This window comes from Pleurodeles waltl, chromosome 8 (genome assembly GCF_031143425.1).
Source record: "Pleurodeles waltl isolate 20211129_DDA chromosome 8, aPleWal1.hap1.20221129, whole genome shotgun sequence".
Taxonomy (NCBI): domain Eukaryota; kingdom Metazoa; phylum Chordata; class Amphibia; order Caudata; family Salamandridae; genus Pleurodeles; species Pleurodeles waltl.
In genome coordinates, this window is record NC_090447.1 from 395,754,915 (window position 1) to 395,767,453 (window position 12,539).

Here is a 12,539-nt window from a genome sequence, read left to right on the forward strand (position 1 = left end):
GTTCAGCGGTGCTTGAGATGAAGGGCCCAGTTCAGCGGTGCTTGAGACGGCGGTGCCCAGTTCAGCGGTGCTTGAGACGGCGGTGCCCAGTTCAGCGGTGCTTGAGACGGCGGTGCCCAGTTCAGCGGTGCTTGAGATGAAGGGCCCAGTTCAGCGGTGCTTGAGATGAAGGGCCCAGTTCAGCGGTGCTTGAGATGAAGGGCCCAGTTCAGCGGTGCTTGAGACGACGATGCCCAGTTCAGGGGTGCTTGAGATGGCGATGCCCAGTTCAGCGGTGCTTGAGACGGCGGTGCCCAGTTCAGCAGTGCTTGAGACGGCGGTGCCCAGTTCAGCGGTGCTTGAGATGAAGGGCCCAGTTCAGCGGTGCTTGAGATGAAGGGTCCAGTTCAGCGGTGCTTGAGATGAAGGGCCCAGTTCAGTGGTGCTTGAGACGGCGGTGCCCAGTTCAGCGGTGCTTGAGACGGCAGTGCCCAGTTCAGCGGTGCTTGAGCTGAAGGGCCCATTTCAGCGGTGCTTGAGATGAAGGGCCCAGTTCAGCGGTGCTTGAGACGGCGGTGTCCAGTTCAGCGGTGCTTGAGACGGCGGTGCCCAGTTCAGCGGTGCTTGAGATGAAGGGCCCAGTTCAGCGGTGATTGAGATGAAGGGCCCAGTTCAGCGGTGCTTGAGATGGAGGGCCCAGTTCAACGGTGCTTGAGACGGCGGTGCCCAGTTCAGCAGTGCTTGAGATGAAGGGCCCAGTTCAGCGGTGCTTGAGACGGTGGTGCCCAGTTCAGCGGTGCTTGAGATGAAGGGCCCAGTTCAGCGGTGCTTGAGACGGTGGTGCCCAGTTCAGCGGTGCTTGAGATGAAGAGCCCAGTTCAGCGGATCTGGCCATGGCGTGGAGCTCATTTGCCACCTGTCCTGTGGCTGGCGGTGCCTTCCTGCCCATCTGTCCTGTGGCTGGCAGGGCCCTCCTGGGCTGCAGTGCCGGGCATGTTGGTGGCCTCCTGCCCACCTGGGATGGGGCTGGCGGGGCCCTCCTGGCCAGCTGGGCTGATGGCGGTCTTGTCAGGCGTGCTGCCCTTCCCAGCCTTCCCTGATCGCCTGTGGCCCTTCCCCACCTTGGGCGGTGTGACAGCTGTCTGCACACCTCCTGCCGGAGCCATGGTAGGAGTTTTTGTGCCTGGTGTCTTCACCCTCTCGCGCCGGCCACTGCCTATCTTTGATTGTTTCTCCGGGGGTGGGCTGCCCGTGCCTTGGCTCCGTACTGAACTGGCTGCCCTGGAGGGTGGGGGACTCCATAGTCCATGGCAGACTGTCATGACAGGGCCGGGTTTTGTGGTGGCTGAGGTGCTGACTGGAGTCCAATGACATGGACGGGGTGGGGGAGTTGGTGGAAAGAGGTTAAGTTTGGACAGGAAAAGCTTTTTAGGGGCAATGGGAGGGGTAGGTGTAGTGGGTATGGGAGTGGAGGAAAAGGATGTGGTTGTAGGAGTTTGAAGTCTGGTGTCTTTGGGTGCAGGTGCTTGGGCTGGAGGCTGTCGTGAGGTGGATGGCTGTTGGGTGGGTGGCTGCCTGCATTTGTGTATCTTGGAAGAGGGGGTCACAGACACACTGGGAGAGGACACAGGGGACGTGTAAATGGCAGTGGGGGTGGTGACTGCACATGTGCGGGGGGTTCTGGTGTGTGTGCTGGTGATGGACGTAGTGGCTGAAGATGTAGTGCATGCAGGTGTGAGTGGAGACGTGACAGGGAGGGAGGAGGGAGACGAGGAGGAGGGGGACACAGTGGAGGCAGTGGGTGTTGGTATGTCTGTATGTGGATGTTGCTTGTGTGAATGCTTGTGTGATGTGTGGTGCTTATGTCTGGCTGAGCTTCCCTTGGGTGTTGAGGTGTGTGCAGGCTGGTCTGATGGTGTGTCTGGGATAGGCAGAGGTACAGGTGATAGGGTCTGGGTGGAGGAAGTTGGAGGGGGGAGGCTAGAGACAGGGACAATGGCTGCCATCAGTGCTGAGGCCAGAGTGTTGAACGATCGCTGAAGGGCAGCCTGACCAGAATGAATGCCCTCCAGGTATGCATTACTCTGATGCACCTCTCTTTCAACACCCTGGATGGCATTCAATATGGTAGACTGCCCAACAGTGAGCGTCCTCAGGAGGTAAATGATCTCCTCACTGAGGGCAGCAGGGGTAACTGGGGCAGTGCCTGGGGCGAAGGAGATGCCCACCTTCCTGGGTGAGCGGGCATGGGTCAAACACTGAGGGGCTGCTGGGAGGGCGGTGCTGGTGCGCTGGGTGGCGGCTGTACCTGTTGTTGCGGGGGGCACAGATGTTGGCGCCACCACAAGGGAGCTCCCTTCAGAGGACGAGTCCATGTCACTTATGTCTGCCCGAGTCCCCGCTGTGGAGCTCCCTTCGCCCTCCGTCCTACTGGTGAAATCGGAATCCGTTGCATGGCCCTCCATGGCCAAGTGGGATGCAGCTCCCTCGTGCTCCGATGCCACTTCTCCTCCGCCTGATGATGCTAATGCACACATGAACAGGAAAACCACAAAAAAGGGGGGGGGAGAAAATAAAGACATGTTGAGTGCATGCATTGGCGACACCGTTGGCGGACAGGACAGACACAGAAGCCCCCTGCACTACGCCGCGCACTTGGGGTCCACTACTCAATCCGTGGGACATGGCCTACAAGCCTATGGACGACATCTGCACACATAGATGACGCAGGGCCATGAATAGCTGTACTTGCCACCCTACAGAGGTGGGGGGCGGGGGCACAGGGCATGCCTTACGGAGGGGCCTAGCCTACAGAAATCGCCCTGGCCTAGGGATACCCACAGCCCTCCTCCCCCACCCAGACACCTCCACTGCGCGCAAAGTCACCAGAATAAGAGTGTACTCACCCCCTTGGGTCTGCTGTGATGTCCTCACGCGCCCATCCAAATCGGGGTAGGCCACCACCAGGATCCGGAACATCAGGGGGGTCAAAGTCCAACTGGCACCCCTCCCACGTTGGGAGGCCATCCCCAGCTGAGCCTCCGCCGTCTTCCTGCTCCAGCGTCGGATGTCCTCCCATCTCTTCCGGCAGTGGGTGCCCCGTCTGTGGTGGACGCCCAGGGTCCGGACATCCTTGGCGATGGCACGCCAAATATCAATCTTCTGGTGGGCGCTGACCTATGTGAAATGTACAGGGGGAGAAAAAGAGTCATCACCTTCTGCACCCTCAATGTGAGTGGCCCCCCATCTCTACCCTTGCCATGTGGCACATGCTCTCATCCGTCGTTTGATGCATGCCTCAATCGCTCCCCTCCCCACCATCTTTCATCCACCCCACTCAACACAGGCATTGGCCACTAAGCATGGCCCCAGTGTACTTACCTGTTGGTCTGGAGGACCGTAGAGTAGCGCATACTGGGGGAGGGCCCCATCCACGAGTTTCTCCAATTCCTGAGCAGTGAAGGCAGGGGCCCTTTCCCCAGTCGCATGAGCCATTGTCTCTTCCAGACCGAGGTCACAGCAGCACTTGCAGTGTAGGTCCTCTCCTGTCGAAGATCAGGTATCGAGTGATTAAGCCGATAGAAAATGGCGGTCACGCCCACGGCGGTGCGTACCGCGGCGGTGCGTACCGCGACCGCCGGCTCACATCGTCATTGGCTCCTGAGACCCATAGGGTTCAATGTTAACCAATGCTGCTTAGCGCTGCGGTCTTTGACCGCCTACCGCCACGGTGTGCCACGCCAGCGCATTTACCTCACATCACATTGTCGCACTTCACAGGTCAGGTAGCCGCCATTTCAAGGGCCCACATGGCTTACTTTTTACTGCGTCACACATACCTAGGCCTTGCATCAACACTCATACAAGCCATTCAATGCATTGGGAATCGTGTTTTGTGCAAGCTGTGGTTACGTACCTGTGGGTTGATTGACTCTGTGCTCGCTGTTGTCCTTCATAGGCACCGTCTGCTGGGACATGCGAGGAGATGGAGGAATCTTCCCGTGTACAGACCGCTGGTAGACCTGTCGACAATGGAGGAAAGTCATGTCATAGTGACATACAGGCTTGACCGAGCCACTATTCATGAACTATGTGCCCAGCTGGAGCCAGACCTGATGTCACCAATCCGCCAACCCACAGGGATCCCCCCTCTAGTGCAGGTGCTGTCAGTACTCCATTTCTTTGCAAGTGGGTCATTTCAAACAACAGTGGCCATATCATCAGGGATGTCCCAGCCTATGTTTTCCAAGGTGTTGTCTAGAGTGTTGTCTGCCCTGCTGAAACACATGCGGAGCTACATCGTTTTCCCTGAGGTGGGGGATTTGCCTACATTGAAGGGTGATTTCTATGCCCTTGGACATATCCCCAACATCATAGGTGCCATTGATGGGAACCATGTGGCTTTAGTACCTCCCAGCAGGAGTGAACAAGTATACAGAAACAGGAAGAGTTATCATTCTATGAATGTACAGATGGTGTGTTTGGCAGACCAGTACATCTCCTATGTTAATGCTAAGTTCCCTGGCTCAGTGCATGACGCGTACATCATGCGGAATAGCAGCATCCCTTACGTGATGGGTCAACTCCAGAGGCAACGTGTGTGGCTAATTGGTGACTCGGGTTACCCCAACCTGTCATGGCTACTGACCCCAGTGAGGAATCCCAGGACAAGGGCAGAGGAACGGTACAATGAGGCCCATGGGAGAACTAGGAGGGTGATCGAGCGGACCTTCGGCCTCCTGAAGGCCAGGTTCAGGTGCCTCCATATGACAGGTGGATCCCTATTGTACTCACCAAAGAAGGTGTGCCAGATCATCGTGGCCTGCTGTATGCTTCACAACCTGGCTTTGCGACGCCAGGTGCCTTTTCTGCAGGAGGATGGTCCAGATGGTGGTGTTGTAGCAGCTGTGGAGCCTGTGGAGAGTGAAGACGAGGAAGCCAAAGAGGACGACATAGACAACAGGAACGCAGTAATACAGCAGTATTTTCAATGACACACAGGTAAGATTCCAACCCGGCATATTACATATACTTAACCACTACTACCTCTCTACTGTCTGACCTTTTCCACCAGTGTATGGTAACTGAGTTGTGACTTTCCCTTCCAATTTCAGAGATGTGGGCCCCACTGCGTGACATCTGCTTTGTTTCCCCATGGACTACAGCTGTGTGACAGTGGTATGTTGGCATCACAATGTAAATATGCATTTTTGGCACGGTAATGTCTAATACATTTGTACAAACTCACAGCCAGACTCCTGATTGTTTTGTGCAATAACTGTGTTTATTTCAGTCCTCTATATTGGTGGGTGATTGCAAATCGGTGAGGGGTGATGGTGGAGGATTGTCCATGGCAGAGTCCAGACTATTAGTATCACAAGTGCATTGTCCAAATGCCTGTGGAGAGTGGAGCATGGGCAGTATAAGGATGGACAGGGTGTCAATGTGGGACAGTGGGATGACAATCAGGGAGGTATCCTTTCCTGGCGGGGGTCTTGGCATCTTACTCTGTCTTCTTCCTGGATCTCAGGGCCCGCTTGCGGGGTGGTTCTCCTTCTGCAGGGGGTGGGGTGCTGGTGGCCTGTTGGTCCTGTGGTGGGGCCTCCTGTCCACTAGCGCCGGCAGAGGTGGTAGGCTGTTCTTGGTCCATGCTAGTGTCAGGGGCCCTTTGTGGTGCCACAGTGTTCCGCAATGTGGTGACTACCTGATTCAGAGCCCCTACAATGGTGGCGAGGGCGGAACTGATGTTTCGTAGTTCCTCCCTGAACCCCAAATACTGTTCCTTCTGCAGAAGCTGGATCTCCTGAAACCTGGCCAGGACCGTCGCCATCGTCTCCTGGGAGTGGTGGTAGGCTCCCATGATGGAGGAGAGGGCCTCGTGGAGAGTGGGTTCCCTGGGCCTGTCACCCCCTTTGTCGCACAGCAGCCCTCCCAGTTCCCCTGTTTCCCTGGGCCTCTGTCCCCTGGACCATGTGCCCACTACCACTGCCCCCAGGTCCCTGTTGTTGTTGGGGTGGTGGGTTAACCTGGGTGCCCTGTAGTGGTGGACACACCGCTGATTGACGTGTCCTGGGGACAGAGGTATGGGCCCGCTGGGTGGGTGCTGTTCTGGTGTTCCCAGAGGGGGGAAGGTCTGCTATGGGCTGTGGCTGTCTGAGGGGAACCGACTGTCCAGAGGTCCCCGATGGGCTGGGCTGGTCATCTAGATCCAGGTCGACAGAGCTGCTGTCCTCACTGTGGGCCTCTTCTGGGGGTGGAGTGGACATTTGTGGACCCTCCTGCGCGGTGACATGGCGTTCGGGTCCTGCAGGGGTATAAAAGTATGGTTATTGCATTTGTGTGTGCCATAGTGTGTAATGGGTGGGTGCCCGTGTACCCCAGTGCTGGCATTCCCGTGTGGGGGCTTTTGTGACGGTGGTTTGGCGGGAGATGGGTATGTGCAGTGGGCATGCTTTGTTGATGGGTGTTCATGCTTTGTGGTCGCATGCAGGGCTTGGGGTTGGGATGGGTGGGCTGTGATGGGGAGACATTTGCAAGGAGCAGGATGTGATGGGGGTGAGGGTGAGGGTGGGGGTATGAGTTGGCATGCTGGTGAGGTAGGGGGGATGAAGTAGTGAAGATGAGACTTACCAGAGTCCATTCCTCCAGATACTCCTGCGAGGCCCTCAGGATGCAGGATTGCCAAGACCTGCTCCTCCCATGTTGTAAATTCTGGGGGAGGAGGTGGGGGTCCGCCACCAGTCCGCTGCACCACGATGTTGTGCCTGGATACCATTGAACGCACCTTCCCCCGTAGGTTGTTCCACCGCTTCCTGATGCCGTCCCTATTTCTTGGGTGCTGTCCCACAGCATTGACCCTATCGACTATTCTGCTCCATAGCTCCATCTTCCTGGCAATGGTGGTGTGCTGCACCTGTGTTCCGAAGAGCTGTGGCTCTACCCGTACAATTTCCTCCACCATGACCCTGAGTTCATCCTCCGAGAACCTGGGGTGTCTTTGTGGTGCCATGGGGTGGTATGGGTGATGTGTGGGGTGGATTGTGTGGTGATGTGTATTGGTGTGTTGTGTGAAGTGCGTGGAAATATTGCTGGGTGAAAGTAAAATGCGCGTCTGGGTGCTCAGTTCTCTTTTTCTCAGTGCGTGGTCCCGATTCTGTAGGAGTGGGGGTTTGAGGGTGATGTGGGTGTGTGTTTTATATTGTGTTGGGTGTGTGGGAGTGGTGTGTGTATGTGTATTAGGTGTGTGTATTTGTAATTGTCCAATGTGGCTGTGTTTTGTAAATGTGTGTGTATTTTGAGCGCGCCGGTGTGTACCGCCAATGTTATACCGCGGTTGAAAGACCGCCGCGTGGATTCGTGTGTCGTGATAGTGTGGGCGTATTTCTGTTGGCGTGACGGTGGAGGTTTGGTCATCGCCAGTTTCTCGCTGCCCTTTGGTGTTGCGGACTTTTGTGGATGTCTGTATTTTGGCGGTTTGCCTGTTGTGGGTCAGAATGACCGTGGCGGTTTACCGCGTCTGCGGCGGTATGTTGGCGGTCTTCTGACAGCGGTAAGCGGCTTTTACCGCCAAGGTTGGAATGACCACCTATATTTCTTACCCAAAATCCACAAAAAAGGCCATCCACCGAAGGGCAGACCTATAATCTCAGGTGTAAATTCTGTATGCTCCAAGTTGGGATCTTTAATTGACAAGGAGCTTCAGCCATTTATGATTAACTTACCCTCCTATGTCAGAGATACTAAAGACATTCTACAAAAGTTACAGAATATTGATTGGCAACCTGATTATTTCCTTGTTACCATTGATGTTGTTATCCTCTATACCTCTATTAAACACAATGATGGCTTAGCAGCAGTGAGTAAATGTCTTTCCATGAAATCGGTGACACATATGGCACGAAACACCATGATATTGAAAATGCAAAAATTTAATCTAGAAAATAACTATTTTCTCTTCGACGGTCACTTATATTTACAACTCCAAGGGACAGCGATGGGGGCTAAATTTGCTCCGTCATACGCCTGTATCCTTATGGGAGCAGTGGAAAATTCCTGGCTTTGGAGTGGCCGATCGGAGCACATTACCCAACATATAATTTTCTGGGGGCATTACATTGACGACATCTTGCTAATCTGGCAAGGTCAGAAGGCTCTTCTTCAACAATTTATTCAGACATTAACACCCAATAATAGGGATATTGAGATCAACTATCAAATCTCCAATTCCACAATTGAATATCTTGACCTTCTGATATTTATAGAAGATAACAAACTTCATACTAAGTTCTTCCGGAAAATAACAGCAGCCAACTCAATTCTTCATGCCACCAGCTGTCATCCTTCCAGCACTATTCATAATATTCCTAAAGGAGAATTCAGGAGAGCTAGACTCAATTGTACTAACGTCTCTGACTACGACACCGTTTCTACTCAAATAAATGAGAGACTTACAACTAGGGGCTACAACCGTAACTCACTTAACAACACGAGGAAAAAAATTAGAGATATCAACCGAAATCAGTTGCTCAATAAATCCAAACAGACCAGCAAGAATCCAGTTATCCGGTTCACTACAGTTTTTCATAATGGTCATCACCGTATTCGGAAACTACTGAGTAACTATTGGTATCTACTATTGAACAATCCTTCCATCAATCAACATATTACTAATCATCCTCAAATAGGGTTCAGACGGGCCCCCAACCTTCGAAACAAACTATGTTCATCATTCTTCCAAGAGATGCCAGTTACCACTTTCTTACCGCCAAAACCAAAAGGTTCTTATACCTGTAGCAAATGTTCTGTCTGCAAACTGGGTCTTTCTAAATCCAGATCAGTCACCATTAATAATCAAACTCATCACATCTATGACTTCATTAACTGCGATAGTTCCTTTGTTGTTTACGCCATCTGGTGCTCCTATAATCAAGCCTATATAGGCAGTACTACCCGTTCCTTAAAAACTAGGATACAAGAACATTACCGGAACATACAGAAGTTAGACACAAAAACACCACTAGTTGAACATTTCATTGAATTTCACTCCCACCAACGAACCTTTACTTTCAGTGGTCTTCGACGAATTACATCATCCCCAAGAGGCGGTAACGTACTTGTACGCTTACGTCAGGAAGAAAGTTGTCTAATCATCAAATATGACACAGTGAATAATGGACTCAACAAAGATCATGAGTGGCATTTTTGGTGAATCTAAACTGGATTTGTTATAGCGCTTATTCAACATATTAGTTTTGGTCAGAATAGGCCTTTTTTCAGTGTTCATAAAAAAATTTCATTTATTATTTGTTATCATTTTTCCTTTGTTAATGTGCTCTTAGTTTCTCTGATTCTTCAGATTTTCTAATTACTTTTACTGTAATTTCTCTTAAGAAATATACTAGCTGTATTATAAAATACCTTACTCAGGTCTTTTGCATATTTGTATTGAATGAAATACTTACCAGGAAAGGTTTTGTCAAAAGTGGTTTTCTCCTTTTTCTTTGGATAGCCCCCTTTTTCCTTCACATTTTCTCAACACTATACAAACACTTAGCCCTATTTCATAATACATTATTACCTTTCCTAGCATTAGTTTAATTTCTTGCAATTTTTTTTTACTTTTAATCTTTATTAATTTGTATGAATTCTTATTTATTAACTTTCACTTCTGATTTTTGTTATCATTTTTATCTTATATCTATCTTGTCCTTCTTTTTATTTTCCATTTCTTATTATGTTCCTTCATTCATCTCTTTCACTTTCACCCTTTTTTGATACTGGTATTCTCCAATTCAAGATGTCAGCGTTTTTTACCAGGGGCTAAGATGGCGGTTCCCATCTGAGCCCAAGCTAGTCCTTTCTCTCTTTTCTTACCCGGAATCATCACCGAGGTAGGACACTTGGTTTTTACATTCCGCTTTGTATTTAAACGCGATGAGGCGTTCTCGCGTCCGTCCCGTTTTTACCACAGGAGACGGAAGTGATCCCTCGCGTCTTGGTATTTTCATTAAGGTGAGCCCGGTTTTGCACCACCTCATTAAACTAACTAATGTATGTTCGAATTTTTCTTTAAGTTAAATACAGTTTCTTTAAGTCTCATACTGTCTTTTTCTTTTGTCAGCTCATATCGTTCTCTTTCATTCCTATTCCTAACCCATTAAGGGTGATTGCTAGCGAACAGATCACAGTATTTTTGTTTACCTTTGTTTTTCACTGTTTTTTCTGTATTTATACTTATGACAATATCATTATATGTTGGCTGTATGTATTTCTTGCAGATTATTAATTTATTCAATTATGTACACAACAACTGTCCTATATTGCTGAACTTTGTCTAAAGGGTATGTCAGATTATAGCTACACTCTCCTGTTTGATACTACTAGTTTAATTACTATTTTTATCTCAATCTCGCACATTCCTAATCACCTTCCCGTTTTCACTTTAAATCACAGGTACTACTAATCGAGTTCACGGTTTAATCATTTACCCTCCATAAAACTTTATTGTTCCTTACTTTAAGGTCACGCTTGTCACATCCTTCTCAGAAACTCACTTCGTCTATCTACTTACTCACATATTCAGCTTTTTCATCATTGTTCTAGTGGTTAAAAAGTAACTCATGCCTTGGATTGACTTGCAATCTTTCACCTTGCTTCAGTATTATCACTTCTTGGGATTAATTGAACCTGGTTAACTAAATCTTTTACACGAATTCCAGATTTTTCACGTTTCGGTGTTGCTTTATTCTAATAACTCTTCTTCACAATACTGAATTTCCTTCAGTTGGATTGTGTCTCTCTTTCTTTCATCCTTGAGAAAGCCCCGGCTTACGCGCCTGGTGGGGCAAAACACGTGTTGGCTGACTCTCATGGTTTCTCTCTGGATGCACTTCTGATGTATCTTGTTATGGAAATTCATTTGTTTTGGAAATCATTTGTTTTCTCCACACAAAATAAACCAATCAACTTGGATCAATTACGATGCCTGTTGTAATCTTGTCCACCTGAACTTACTGCATTTATGATATTTGGACTTTAAATACAGACTTTATTCAGTGGGACTTTACCACTTTCCTTTGTCAATTTAGACTGCCAAACAGAGTTTGCCATGTATAGGGTGTGTGCTTAAAGGGGGGGTATGCAACTCACCAGTCAACTGCTCCTCCAATTCTCTCATGCAGCAAAATGTGGGTAAAATGCCAGACCTGGAGCTGATGCATATCCGCTTGTGCAACCAGCCCCAGCGTCTTTCACAAAGACTTGGGTGGCGGTGGCACTTAGGAGCTATCCTTTATGGAACTCGGGGGAGCCTCAATGCCATGTAATGCCTTTCAATCCCTTTGTTTTATTTTCCTCGTTCTTGTCACGCCGTAAACTGAAGGGGCCCTTCCCGTGCGAACTCCGAGTCTGTGGGGGGGAGGGAGGTCCGTGACCGTAGCAGATCAAAGTGCCTCTTCCCTGCTTTTGCAGTCGGGGGTAGGACGACCCACCTGACAACGCTCTGTGCACCGTTACTCTCCGGGGCCTCGGTCCAAATCGAGGCCACAACCTCGGACACCGATGCAGGCCACGTCTCCTTCGCAGTTCTGCTAGCACCCGGCAGCGGTTTTCAGGTCTGCTTTGTTCTGCCGCCCGGTCAGGGTGTATCAGGAGCCTCTGCAGTGGCCCTCCTGCAATTGGGGTCCCCCTGTACTCTCTGTCCCGCTTTGGCGCACAGAGCTCCTCTTTTAGGCAGCCATGTGTTACGGCGGTCTTAAGCCTTATATTTTAAGAAATGATTTAGCATTAGAACAAACCAAGGCCCTCATTACAACCCTGGCGGTAAATCCCGCTTTCCGCCGTGCTGAAGACCGCAAACATACCGTTGCGGCAGTGGAAATCCGCTACAGGTATTACGACCCACATCTCGGAATCCGCCACAATAGAGACACCTACACAAGTCCGCCACACCAATGGTCAGTGATAAACTGGCGATACCGAAACCGACACCGTCACGCCAACAAGAATACGCCCACACTATCACGACCCACGAATCAACGCAGCGGTCTTTCAACCGCGGTAATCCATTGGCGGTACATACCGCCGTGCTCAAAATACACACACACTTATAAAACACAACCACATTGGACAATTCAAAATACATACATCTGATACACATACACACACCACACCCACACACCCACACACCCAATCCAAAAAAAGCACACACCCACATTACCCACAAACCCTTACAACCAAAAATTTGGAAGAAGGCCAGAAAGAGAGAGATTAGCTAACACAACACCAGCATCCACAGACACACAACACCATCACTTATAGAACATCCACGCACCTCAAACAACACACACCAACACATCCCCCCACACATCACAACAGACAGCACCTCATACATCACCCACACCACATCATGGCACCTCAAAGACACCCCAGGTTTTCAGAGAAGGACCTCAGGGACATGGTGGAGGAAATCATCCGGGTAGAGCCACAGCTATTCGGATCAGAGGTGCAGCAGACATCCATTGCAAGGAAGATGGAGCTATGGCGGAGAATTGCCAACAGGG